Below are 11,710 nucleotides of genomic sequence, written 5' to 3' on the forward strand. Positions count from 1 at the left end.
CTTTGGGCATCCCTGAGTTGTCCCTGGGGCTGACTGCTCCTCTGTCTGGGTTCCTGGCTTTTATCCCCTTTCTCCTGCTCTTCCGGCCTGCTACTCTGGGTGGGCCTGAGTTTCCTCTCCTCACCTAATCCCTTTGGCTGATTGCTCTTCTCTCTGGCTTTTAATCCCCTTGCTTCTGGTCTTTGGGTGGGATTTAAAAAATAATTATGTTTCCTAATTAGTTATAGTGAGGTCCACCTTTTTTTTTTTTTTTGCGTCTGGGATGGCTCATTTTAAGCCTAGTGGGATGGCAAAACTGACCAATCCCCTTGCTCGGATTTCATATATCTTATTTGCATGGTCCTACCACCACAAGGGTGCCATGTACCTTCTTTGCATTATTGGCAAGCTGTCTAAACCCCTTGGTGGGCGACCCCTCCTTGGGTTTCTGAGGCGGTATCACTACGGAAGTAGATTGCCCAACCTTCCTTCCAAGGAGTGGCTGGTGGGTGACATTCTGATTACTTCATTTGATATACGTATTCAAAGGTATGTGTCTTAGCTAAGTTGTAAAGTACCTGGAAATAAAACAAATTTTTATATTTTAGGAAAATTCACGAATCGTGAGGGTAAAAGTTATAGCTGGAATAGGCCTTGCCAAGAAGGATATCTTGGGAGCTAGGTAAGTATGTATCAAGTCAGATTGTAACTTTAAACCTTTGTATTTGTGAATAAATTTTTTTTTCTAAACTTTGAAGAAATGAAATATCTAATATTATTAGAAAATTGTTATACTAGGTGGAATTTCAAAGTCGGTGGTTTACTAATTTCTTGTTATCTGAATTATTGGGTTAGACAAAGGGTACAAATCAGAATAGTAGTTATAAGATGCATTATTGACTATCATTTCCAGGAGTAGAAAAATTCTAACAAGCCAACTTTCTAGTAGTTAACAACCATAAACTCTGGACATAATATAAGAAAACAGCAACCTAGAGTCTGTGGAGGGTGAACAGAAGCAGACAGATTCTGGTAGGAGTCCACTTTTGGAGTAAGGAAGTTGTAGTGAGTATATTCCTGAGTTTATAAATTTTAGTCTGAGGCCAGATAGAATCAGAACCTGGAAAAATTGTTTTCCTGGCCTGAGGAACCAGAAGACTGAATCTGAGGGAAAAATGGCAGTGAGTGAGAGAGGGTAGTCTGGAAGTGAAAGAGCTAGAGAGGATATCCCTAAACTGTGTCTACTGACCCTGCTCGCTGATCAAACCACACATATGCATAGCAGATTCAAAGAACAGGGATCAGAGTTGTTGCCCAGGAAACAGGGTTTTTGGTTCTTGCCTAAACAAAATAATTACATGCTAAAATAAAAGAAAAAGAACTTGTTGCAGTGAAATAAGTCAGACATAAAAGGACAAATATTATATGATTCCACTTAGATGAATTATCTAGAATAGGCAAATGCAGCCTAGAGACAAAGTTAATTAATAGTTACTGGGGAGCAGGGGGAAAGGGGAAAGGGGAAAGGGAGTTATAGCTAAAAGGGTACTGAGTTTCTGTTTGAAGTGATTAAAAAAAAACTCTTGGAAATGGAGTCAGGTGATGATAGCAGTACATGATAAAAGTAATTAATGTCATTAAATTGACTACTTAAAAATGGTTAAAATGGAAAAGTTTTTAAATATATATTTTTTACTGCAATAAAAACAAAAAACCTACTCATGAGAGAAAAATAGCAGAATCCAGAGTCTTTACACAACTTTAACATTTATAACATCAAGGGTATAATTCGAAATTACTTGACCTATAAAAATATGGAAAATGGAACACATTCTCAATAGAGAAAAGAAAGTATTCTCATATTAATTAAAAGATAGGAAATCTTGAATGAAATAAAAACAATAAAAACTGAAAATTTTAAAACTGAAAATCACACTATTGGTAATTGAAATTACTGGATGGACTTAATAGCAGAATTGAGATGAGTAGGAACGCTTAATAGAACTGAAAGATAGATCTGTAGAAATTATTTCCTAATTGGAAGAGAGAGGAAAAAGATTAAAAAAAAAATGAACAGAGCCTCAGGGATCTGCTAGATAATATCAAATGGACTTTATATACATGTAATTGGAGTTTCAGAAATGAGGAAGGAAAGAGACTGAGGAAAAACATTTTTGTGAAGAAATAGTAGCCAAGTTTTTTCTAGATTTGATGACAGAAACGAATTGTTGATATTAAAAAAAAAAGTATGAACACGACGAACACACTGTAGCACATAATATTCAGACTGCTGAAAGCCAAGTATAAAGAGGAATTCCTGACAGCAGAAAGTGTAACTGATTACATACAAGGGGAGTAAAAGTCAGTTAAAAACTGACTTCTCACCAGAAAATATGGAAGCTGAAAGAAAGTGCACCAGTATCTTTAGAGCTCTGAACAAATAACAACTATCAATGTAGAAATCTATATTCAGTGAGAATATCCTTCAAGAATGGTAGCATAAACCCTGCCCCTCAAATACAATAAGAAATACAACAAAGGAGCTCTGGTAGCATAGTGCCTAAGGCACTTGACTGCTAACCAGAAGGCTGGCGGTTCAAACCCACCAGCCACTCCTCGGAAGGAAGGTTGGGCAATCCTACTTCCGTAGTGATACTGCCTCGAAAACCCAAGGAGGGGTCGCTATGAGTCGGGGCCGACTCGACGGCACATAACAACAACAACAACAAGTCAGGGAGCAGAGGAAAGCAGTGGTGAACTGTAGATAGGCAACAATCAAAAAATCAACAATGAGTTGCATATTGTAGGAAAATCATTTCTCCCCCTATCCTTCCTACAGCCACGTAGGCCACCTCCTGCTATAAACTGGAGTAGTGGACCCAGAAAAAGGGCCTGCTTCCCTAATCACACAGTCCCTGCCTGTATGAAGAAACAGGACCCCAGGCTTCTGCTTTGCAAGGCAGACCTTCCCAGTGTCCGATGGGAGTATGCTACCACCTCCCCTGCTCAGACACTGTTGGTTACAAGCCTACTACTGCACATTGCTACAGAAGGCCTGTGCAGTGGAGTCTACTCATAGTTAACACTCTGCCTACCTCCCTGTACACCCCACAGCTCTGGTCTCTGAAGCCAACAGGGCATACCTCTCTGGGGGTCAATTAGGATTAGTTTGCCATCACTTCCAGTTGGCGCTGAAGATCACTGACTGAGACTGCTGTGTGTTAGGAAGCAGGAGTCTTGAGTGGAGGCTGTGCTCAAAGCCAGCAGTCTACTGGAGGGGCTCTGATAGCAACAAGGCAGACCTCTGTGTAGATCTGACATCCCTCCCCAACCTGGTAACTGTTGGTTGCCAGGCTGTTGCAAACTGCTGCAGAAAGCCTCCACAGTGGAGTCTGCTCCCATAGTCAGCACTCTTCCTGCCTCCCTGTGTACCCCATAGATCAGGCCTCTGAAACCAATAGGAAAGACCTCCCTGGGATCAGTTTGTGTCCTCCCGTTCTCCCTTATAGTTGGCACTGAGGACTGCCAGCTGAGGCTGATTTGTGCTAGGAGGCTGGCATTTTGAGGGTAGGCTGCATCCACAGCCAACTTAATACAGGGTGGGCTCTGATAGCAACAAAGCAGACCCCCTAGGAATCTATTTGGAGTATGACTGCACTTCCCTCAACCAGTAACTCTCAGCTGCTAGACTGATACAAACACCCACAGAAGGTTCTCTACAGTGGAATCAGGAGGTGGGTCACCTAAATGGAGACTGCCTCCCAGCCACCACAGGGCCACTGTGAAACCAATAAGACAGATTTCTCAGAAGTCCTCCTGTGGAGTGCCAGTTCCTCCTCCTCCTGAAACAGAGGAAAGTCTACCTGTGCTTGCCTTGAATACTAGCTCAGATATAAGCAGCTTCCACAGAGCAGGGAAAGAAACCTCAGGCAAAACAGGAGTGTAACACCCAGCCCCAAAGAGGCCTCCCTGGGTGTGGGTTTTCCAACTAAAAATGTGATTGCAGAGAGGGGAAAGGAGTAATAACCAGAGGAAAGGGACTGGATGTACCTTTGTGGACAGATTGAATAGTACATGAATCTCACCTGAGTAGCAGTGCCCACTGGTGGACAGACTGACCACAGTGTGTTCTTTGGTGTGTTGGGAAAGATTGAAAGTTGATAAGTGAGAGCCTGAACTTTCTAATCCTAATTAAACCAGGAAGGGAGAAGGAGCTGTTACAGAGAAGGAGAGAAAATTGTAAGCAAAGGCCAGAGGCTCTCTCCATCTAAGAGTTTTCCTGCAGAAAATAGTGCAGGCAAAAACACCAAATATTGGGGAAAACTGGGAAAGTTAATACCTTCAAAAATTCCAGTGCCCCAACAAAATATCAGAGGACACACAAAGAACAGAGGAAAAAATGGCCTAGTAAAATGAACATGACAAAGGTAGTGAAACACATCTAAGGATGACCAAATAGTGGGAGGAAGAAAAGGAAGGATATAACATCATTAAATAAAATTAAAGAGCTAAGGGAAAACATGGACAAAAATTAAGAGAAGAAGCAAAACAATACAAGAACAAAGTGAGGATCTAACAAAAAAGAGATACTGTAACTGAAGGGAACAATAACTGAAATGAGACCATACTAGGAGGATTTAATCAGGTAGAGTAAAGAATCAGCAAATTAGATAAGATGGTTAAAATTATGGACACTGAGGAACAACAAAGATGGAGGCTCAAGAAGCTTGAACATAGTTTAATGGTATTACAGAACAACATGAAGAGACCTAATATACATATCACAAGAATTCCAGGAGAAAATGAGCTAGAGAGGGGGACAGAGAGAATATTTGAAGAAACAACGTCAGAAAGTTTCCCCAGTCTAACAAAGGATGTGAATCTACAAATCCAAGAAGCTCAGAGAACCCCAAGTAGGATAAACCTGAGGAGATCTGCACTAAGATACATTACAGTTGTCATTGTTAGGTACTGTCGAGTTGGCTTTGACTCACAGTGACCCTGTATACAACAGAACGAAACAATGTCCAGTCCTGTGCCAGCCTCACAATCTTTGCTACACTTGAACCCATCGTTGCAGCCACAGTGTCAGTCCATCTTGTTGAGGGCCTTCCCCTTTCTTGTAGAGCCTCCACTTCACCAAGCATGATATCCTTCCCCAGGGAATGGTCCCTTCTGACAACCTGACCAAAGTAGGTGAGACAAAGTCTGCTTTGTCACTATCTGCCTTTTGACTGGAGCATTTACGTTCACTAAAATTACTGATAATTGACCTATTTCTACCATTTTATTATGTGTTTTTTGTATGTCTTAATCCTTTGTCTTTTTATTGTAGTATTTTGTTGGTTTATTGCAGTTAGCCTTTTTGGTTTTCTTCTCCCTTTTGTGTATTTTTTTTTAATACTTTTTTTTTTTTTTTTTAGTTGTTACCATTTAAGAGCTTGTATTTATAACATACCATTATTTATACCATTTCTACACCATTCCTATACCATTATCTATACCATTCCTCTATACCATATCTATACCATTCCTCTCCCCACTAATTACATCTTTATATTTCATGTGCCCTGTAAAGTAATTGTATCCTTGCCTTTTATATAGTAATTGTTAAAAAACACGAAGGACAAAACATTTAGAATTTTCAAGCATGAATATCTTATTACTAGCCCTTGTACTTGTCCATGAATTTCCCTTCATTAGAGATTTTTCTATGAATAGATTTGAATTACTTTCTAGTGTCTTTTCCTATCTATCTATGGAACATGAATATTCCTCAAATATTGTTTCTGTCCCTCTCTCTAGTTCATTTCCTTTTGGAATTCCTGTGATATGTATATTAGGTCTCTTCATGTTGTTCTATAATACCATTAAACTATGTTCAGCCTTCTTGAGCCTCCATCCTTATTGTTGTTCAGTGTCTATAGTTTTAACCATCAATTAGTATTTTTTGTTTAAGGCTGGTCTGGTGGATATGAACTCTCTCCAATCAAAAAGGCAAATAGTGAAAGAATGGATGAAAAAACACATTTTCCAACTATATCTGTTTATAAGAGACACACATTAAACCTAAGGACACAAATAGATTGAAAGTGAAAGGATGGGAAAAAAAACATTCCATGCAAATAAAGTAGAGCTGAGGTGGCAATCTTATTATGAGACAAAGTAGACTTTAAGATAAAATTTGTCAGAAGAGATAAAGATAGATATTATGTAGTTATAAAGGGTAAATTAATCAAGATTTAACTATCAAAAATATACACACCCAACATCAGGGCTCTTAAATATGTAAACAAAACACTTAGAAACTTGAAGGGAGAACTAGACAGCACCATAATAATTATTGGAGACTTCAGTATACTACACTTGATATTGGACAGAATATCTAGAAAGAAGATTGATGGTGAAACAGAGGACCTGAATAACGCTATTACAGCTGACCCAATAGAAATAAAGAAAATTATGACAGAATATTTGAACAACTCTACGACATCAAACTGGATGACCTAGATGGAAGGGACAAATTCTTAGACGTATACAAGCTACCCAAACTGACTCAAGAGGAAACAGATGAAGAGGAACAGATGCATAACAAGTGAATAGATTGAATCAGGGATCAGAAATCTCACAGCAAAAAACGTCCAGGACCAGATGGCTTCACTAGGTAATTCTACCAAACATTTAGAGAATTGACACCAGTACTGTTTAAACACTTCCAAAAGATACAGAAAGAAGGAATATTCCCAAATTTATTCTAAGAAGCAAACATAACCCTGATAAACAAATCAGAGAAAAATACTACAAGTAAAGAAAACTATAGGCCAATATCTCTTATGAATTTAGATGGGAAAAATCCTCAACAAAATACTGGCAGAGAAAATCCAATATATTAAGAGTCATACACCATGACCAAGTGGGATTTATTTCAGGAATGATAGGATGGTTCAACATTAGAAAATCAATCCGTGTGATACACTACATCAGTAAAACAAAGGAAAAGGACCACATGATCATCTGTATGTATGCAGAAAAAGCATTTGATAAAATTCAACACCCTTTCTTGATGAAAACCCTAAGGAATATTGGAATAGAATGGAAATTGCTCATGATTCAGGGCATATATGAAAAGCCAACAGCCAACATTTTACTTAATGGAGAGCTTTCCTCTTGAAAGTGGGAACCTTAGAATGGTCCCTGATCTTACCACTTCTGTTCATTATTGCAGTAGAAGTCCTACCTAGAGCAATAAGACAAGAAAAAGAAATAAAGGTTATCCAGGTTGGAAGAGAAGAAATAAAATAATCTCTATCTGTGGATGATATGATTTTATATATAGAAAATCTCTAATAAAGAGTCCAGGAGAAAACTGAGAGCTAACAGAGGAACATAGCAAAGTTGCACTATACAAGGTCAACAAACAAAACATATGTTGAATTTCTGTACACCAACAATGAATAATCTGAAAGGGAAATTAAGGAAGCAGTTCCATTTGTAATAGCATCTGTGGTAGTTAAGATTATGTGTTAACTTGGCTGGGCCTGGGTTTTACTGGCTGGGTGGCTTGATGTAGTTATTCCCCATGATGAGACTGGTAATCAACTCCATAGTGGAATCTACTGTAAGCAGTTGAGTAGCTGCCTTACGGATGTGGTCTGCTTCCACATCTCAGAAAGGTCTCAGAGCTTCTTGGCACATCTGGATCCTGCATTTGGCCAAGTCATCAGTGATCTGCCATGTTGTCTGCTGATCCTGGGACTGTGTAACTAGTGGCTGTGTTGCTTCATAATCTCAGGACTCTGCAATTTTACTTGTCGGCCTTAGGTTTTCGGCTTCAGCAGCCAGCAGCTGCCTGAGTTAAGAGAAGCCTCTAGCTCCAGTGGGCCAGGAGCAAGAGACAGAACTGAAGCCCTAGATCAAGGGGCTTTCACCCAGCCCCTAGAGCTTGGCACTTTGAACTCAGACTTTTAGACTCCTAAACTGTAAAAGAATAAATCCCTGTTTTTAAAGCCAAAGTTTGTGCTATGTCTGTTACAGCAGCACTAGATAACCAAAACAGCATCTAAAATAATAAAATACCTAGGAATAAATCTAACCAGGAAAGTGAAGGACTTATACAGTGACAACTATAAAACACTGCTGAAAGAGATTAAAAATGACTTAAATAAATGGAAAGATAGTCCATGTTCATGGATTAGAAGACTTAATATGGTTAAAATGTCAGTACTACCCAAAGTGGTCCATAGATTCAACACAACCCCAATCAAAATTTCAACAGCCTCCTTTATAGAAATAGAGAAACCAATCTTTAACTATATGTGGAAGCCAAGAGGCCCTGAATCCTTAAGACAATGTTGAAAGAGAAGAACAAAGTAGAAGGACTCAAACTTACTGATTTTAAAGCATAGAATACAGCTAGAGTAATCAAAACAGCCTGCTATCATATGACAATAGCCACATAGACCAATAGAATAGAATTTATAGTCCAGAAATAAACCTACATATCTATGGTCAACTGATTTTTGACAAAGGGCTAGGTCTATTTGATGGAGAAAGAAGTATATCTTTAATAAATGGAGCTGGGAAAATTGGATTTGTACATGCAGAAAAATGAAATAGGATTCATGCTTTACACCGTACAAAAAATTAATTCATAATTGATTAAGCACCTAAATGTGCAAATTAAAACCATAAAATTCTTAGAACAGAGACAATGCCGTCAGGTATAGCTTTTAGCAATGGATTATCTAATATAATAACAAAAGCATAAACTGCAAAAGATAAAATAAATAAACAAGACCTCTTAAAAATTTTTGTTCCTCAAAAGATTTTACCAAAAAGGTGAAAAGACAAGCTCTTGACTGGGACAGTATCTTTAGAAACCATATATCTGAAAATAATAACCAAAATATAATTAACAAGAAAAAGCAAGTAAGCCAATCATAAAATGTACAAAGGATTTGAATAGTCATTTTACTAAAGAGGACATTCAAATGGCCACCAAACATGTGAAAAGATGCTCAGCATCATTAGCCATCAGGGAGACGCAAATCAAACTCAAAACGAGATACCATTTCACTCCTGTCAGGATGGCTAAGATTCAAAACAAAACAAAAACCAGAAAATAACAAATTGGAATCCTTATCCATTGCTGGTGGGAATGGAAATTGGTATAGCCGTTGTGTGAAAAGTGTGGAGGTTCCTCAAAAAACTAAACATAGAACTACCATATGGCCCAATAATTCCATTTTTATGTATATATCCACAAAGCTTGAAAGCAGAGACTCAAAAAGAGACTTGTACACCAGTGTTCATTGCAGCACTATTCACAGTGGCCAAAAGGTGGAAACAGCATAAATGCCCATCAACAAATGAATGGATAAATAAGATGTGGTACATACATACAATAGGATCCTACTCACCCAGTAGGAGAAATTAAATCTTGATACATGCTATGGTGTGGATCGACTTTGAGGACCTTAATGTAAGCAAAATAAGTCAATCACAAAAGGACAAATATTGTATGATCTCATTTGTATAAAAAGACAAGTAAAGGCAAATGTATGGAGAACAAAGTTCATTAGTGGTTACCAGGGGTGAGAGGGAGAGGGAGGAGGAAAAAGGGGGTTATTGGTGATGAAAAAAATGACACTGATGAAAGATAATGTTGCAGTCTATTCATGTAATTACTGTCAATAAGTTGTACACCTGTAAGAAGTTGCATTGGCAAAAGTTGTGTGATAGACAGTGGCATTGAGGAAGAGGAAGATGTCGAGAGGTACATGGAAGATCCAGACAACAAAGATGAACCCTTTTGCACATACAGTACTGCGTTGTCAGTGATAGCAAACATTGATTTACGGGTGGATAGATGGGTACACAGGCTGAACAATCAGGTATGTCTAGGCAGTGGGGAGTGTGACCATATAGGGAGTTGGCAGACGATGTTTCTATGAGCATATTTGTATATTCTGTAAAAATGTCCAGATATATAGTAGAGCTGACAAGGGACAAGGTTGTGGTGACTTTTTGGCCACAGCCAGCTACCCAGAGGGAGTAAGTAGTTGGACCTGTGGGCTAGGGACCATGGTCCCAGGGGATACCAAGCTCAATTGGCATAATGTACTACACAAAAGCATTGTTCCACATCCTACTTTGGTGAGTAGAGTCTGGGATCATAAAAGCTTGCGAGTGGCCATTTAGATGCAACAGTGGGTTTCTCCTTGTCCAGAGCAAGAAGAATGAAGAAAACCAAAAATGCGTAGAAACAATTAGTCAAAGGGACTGGTAGACCCTGGGATCCTTAGCCTGTATGACTGTGAGACTAGAAAAACTAGATGGTGCCTGGCTACCACTCTCAGCCACTCTGAGGGGGATCTGTGTAGGAGATCCTGAATAAAGTGAGAAAACAATGTTGAACAAAACTCAAAATCATTAAAAAAAAAAAAAAAAAAAAGACCAGTTTTGCTGGTCTAATAGAGCCTGATGGAACCCCTGAGACTGTGGCCCCTCACTGCTCTTTTAAGTCTGGAAATGAACTCACTCCTGTGGCTTCCAGCAAAATAAAAGACTGGCACATGGGTTAAACAATTACATCAGGTAGATACATTCCTTGAAGAGCTCAATTATGGGAGAACAGAAGGGCAGTGTATGCACAGGGAGATGGCTCTGAGGACAGGAGTGCTTGGGAGGGAAGAACACAAGGAAAAGGTAACTATAGAGAGGAAGTAGGAAGAGAGCTCTTGCATTGTGGGAAATTGCAGTCAATGTCATGAGACAAAATGTTTATGATCTACTGTATGAAAATTAATTTTCTCTGTAAACTTTCACCCAACCCGCATGTGTTAGACTGGGTTCTCTAGAGAAACAAAAGCAGTAAAGCTTATATATATATACAGAGAGAGAGAGAGAAATTTATCTTAGGAAAAATGGCTCACACACTTATAGAAGCTGGCAAGTCCAAAGTTCTTGGATCAAACGTCAAGCTGGAGGCTTTTCCCAACTCACACAGCTGCAGGGGCTGAGGAGCTCAAGGTTGGCAGGCAGTGTACTGGCTGTTCACTCCAACGAATGACAAATCCAAGATCTCCAGACTGAATGGTGGATTGTTTGCTCACAGATAGTTGTAGGCAGCACAACAGAATCCCGATCCACAGAGGAATGCCTCTTTTCCCAGGATGTCCATAGATATACTGGAAGCAGGCCACACCCCTAGGGAAACTCCCTTTGAACAGATTGGCTGTTCAAAACATAATCATCTGATCCCATCATGGGAATAACCACATCACAACAGCTTAAACCACACAGAATTGTGGTCCAGCCAAGTTGACACACAGCTCCAACTATCACAGTCCACCCCTTGTCAACTTGGCAGTTGTACACATCTTAACCATATATAATCTCTAAATAAGGACAATTATAAAGTCATATTTGCACCTAACATGATACACTAACACACATACAACCAAAATGCATTTAACCTTATTTACATTTCACAGTTCATAATGGAAAGAAACAAAAATATTTGATGCACATATACAGTGAAGAAATATAACAATCACAGTCCTTGTTTCTGCAGTTGGTCATGTGTTCGTAGCTGATACTCAGAACTACCTTCTTCCACCACCTGTTCTATATTTCCCTTGCCCTCAGCAAGCACCTCAGCTGGTCGTGGATCTTTGCCTGGCAGGGTGACCCAAACCTTCATTCCTGAAGGGTCTGGGCCATTAGCAGT

The 11,710-nt window shown here is 39.2% G+C and overlaps 1 protein-coding gene across 1 annotated transcript in view; it reads left to right on the forward strand.

The window, feature by feature from the left end:
* Positions 1 to 593: 593 nt before the first annotated feature.
* The window catches only part of NEDD4 (NEDD4 E3 ubiquitin protein ligase), a 142,064-nt gene continuing 130,947 nt past the window's right edge, over positions 594 to 11,710 (forward strand). Inside the window, exon 1 of the mRNA XM_007935141.2 lies at positions 594 to 661. The gene's annotated coding sequence lies outside the window, so the exon portion shown is untranslated. The remainder of the gene's footprint in view (positions 662 to 11,710) is intronic.

This window comes from Orycteropus afer, unplaced genomic scaffold (assembly GCF_000298275.1).
Source record: "Orycteropus afer afer isolate SDZICR_OR568_19922 unplaced genomic scaffold, OryAfe1.0 scaffold00026, whole genome shotgun sequence".
NCBI classification, from domain to species: domain Eukaryota; kingdom Metazoa; phylum Chordata; class Mammalia; order Tubulidentata; family Orycteropodidae; genus Orycteropus; species Orycteropus afer.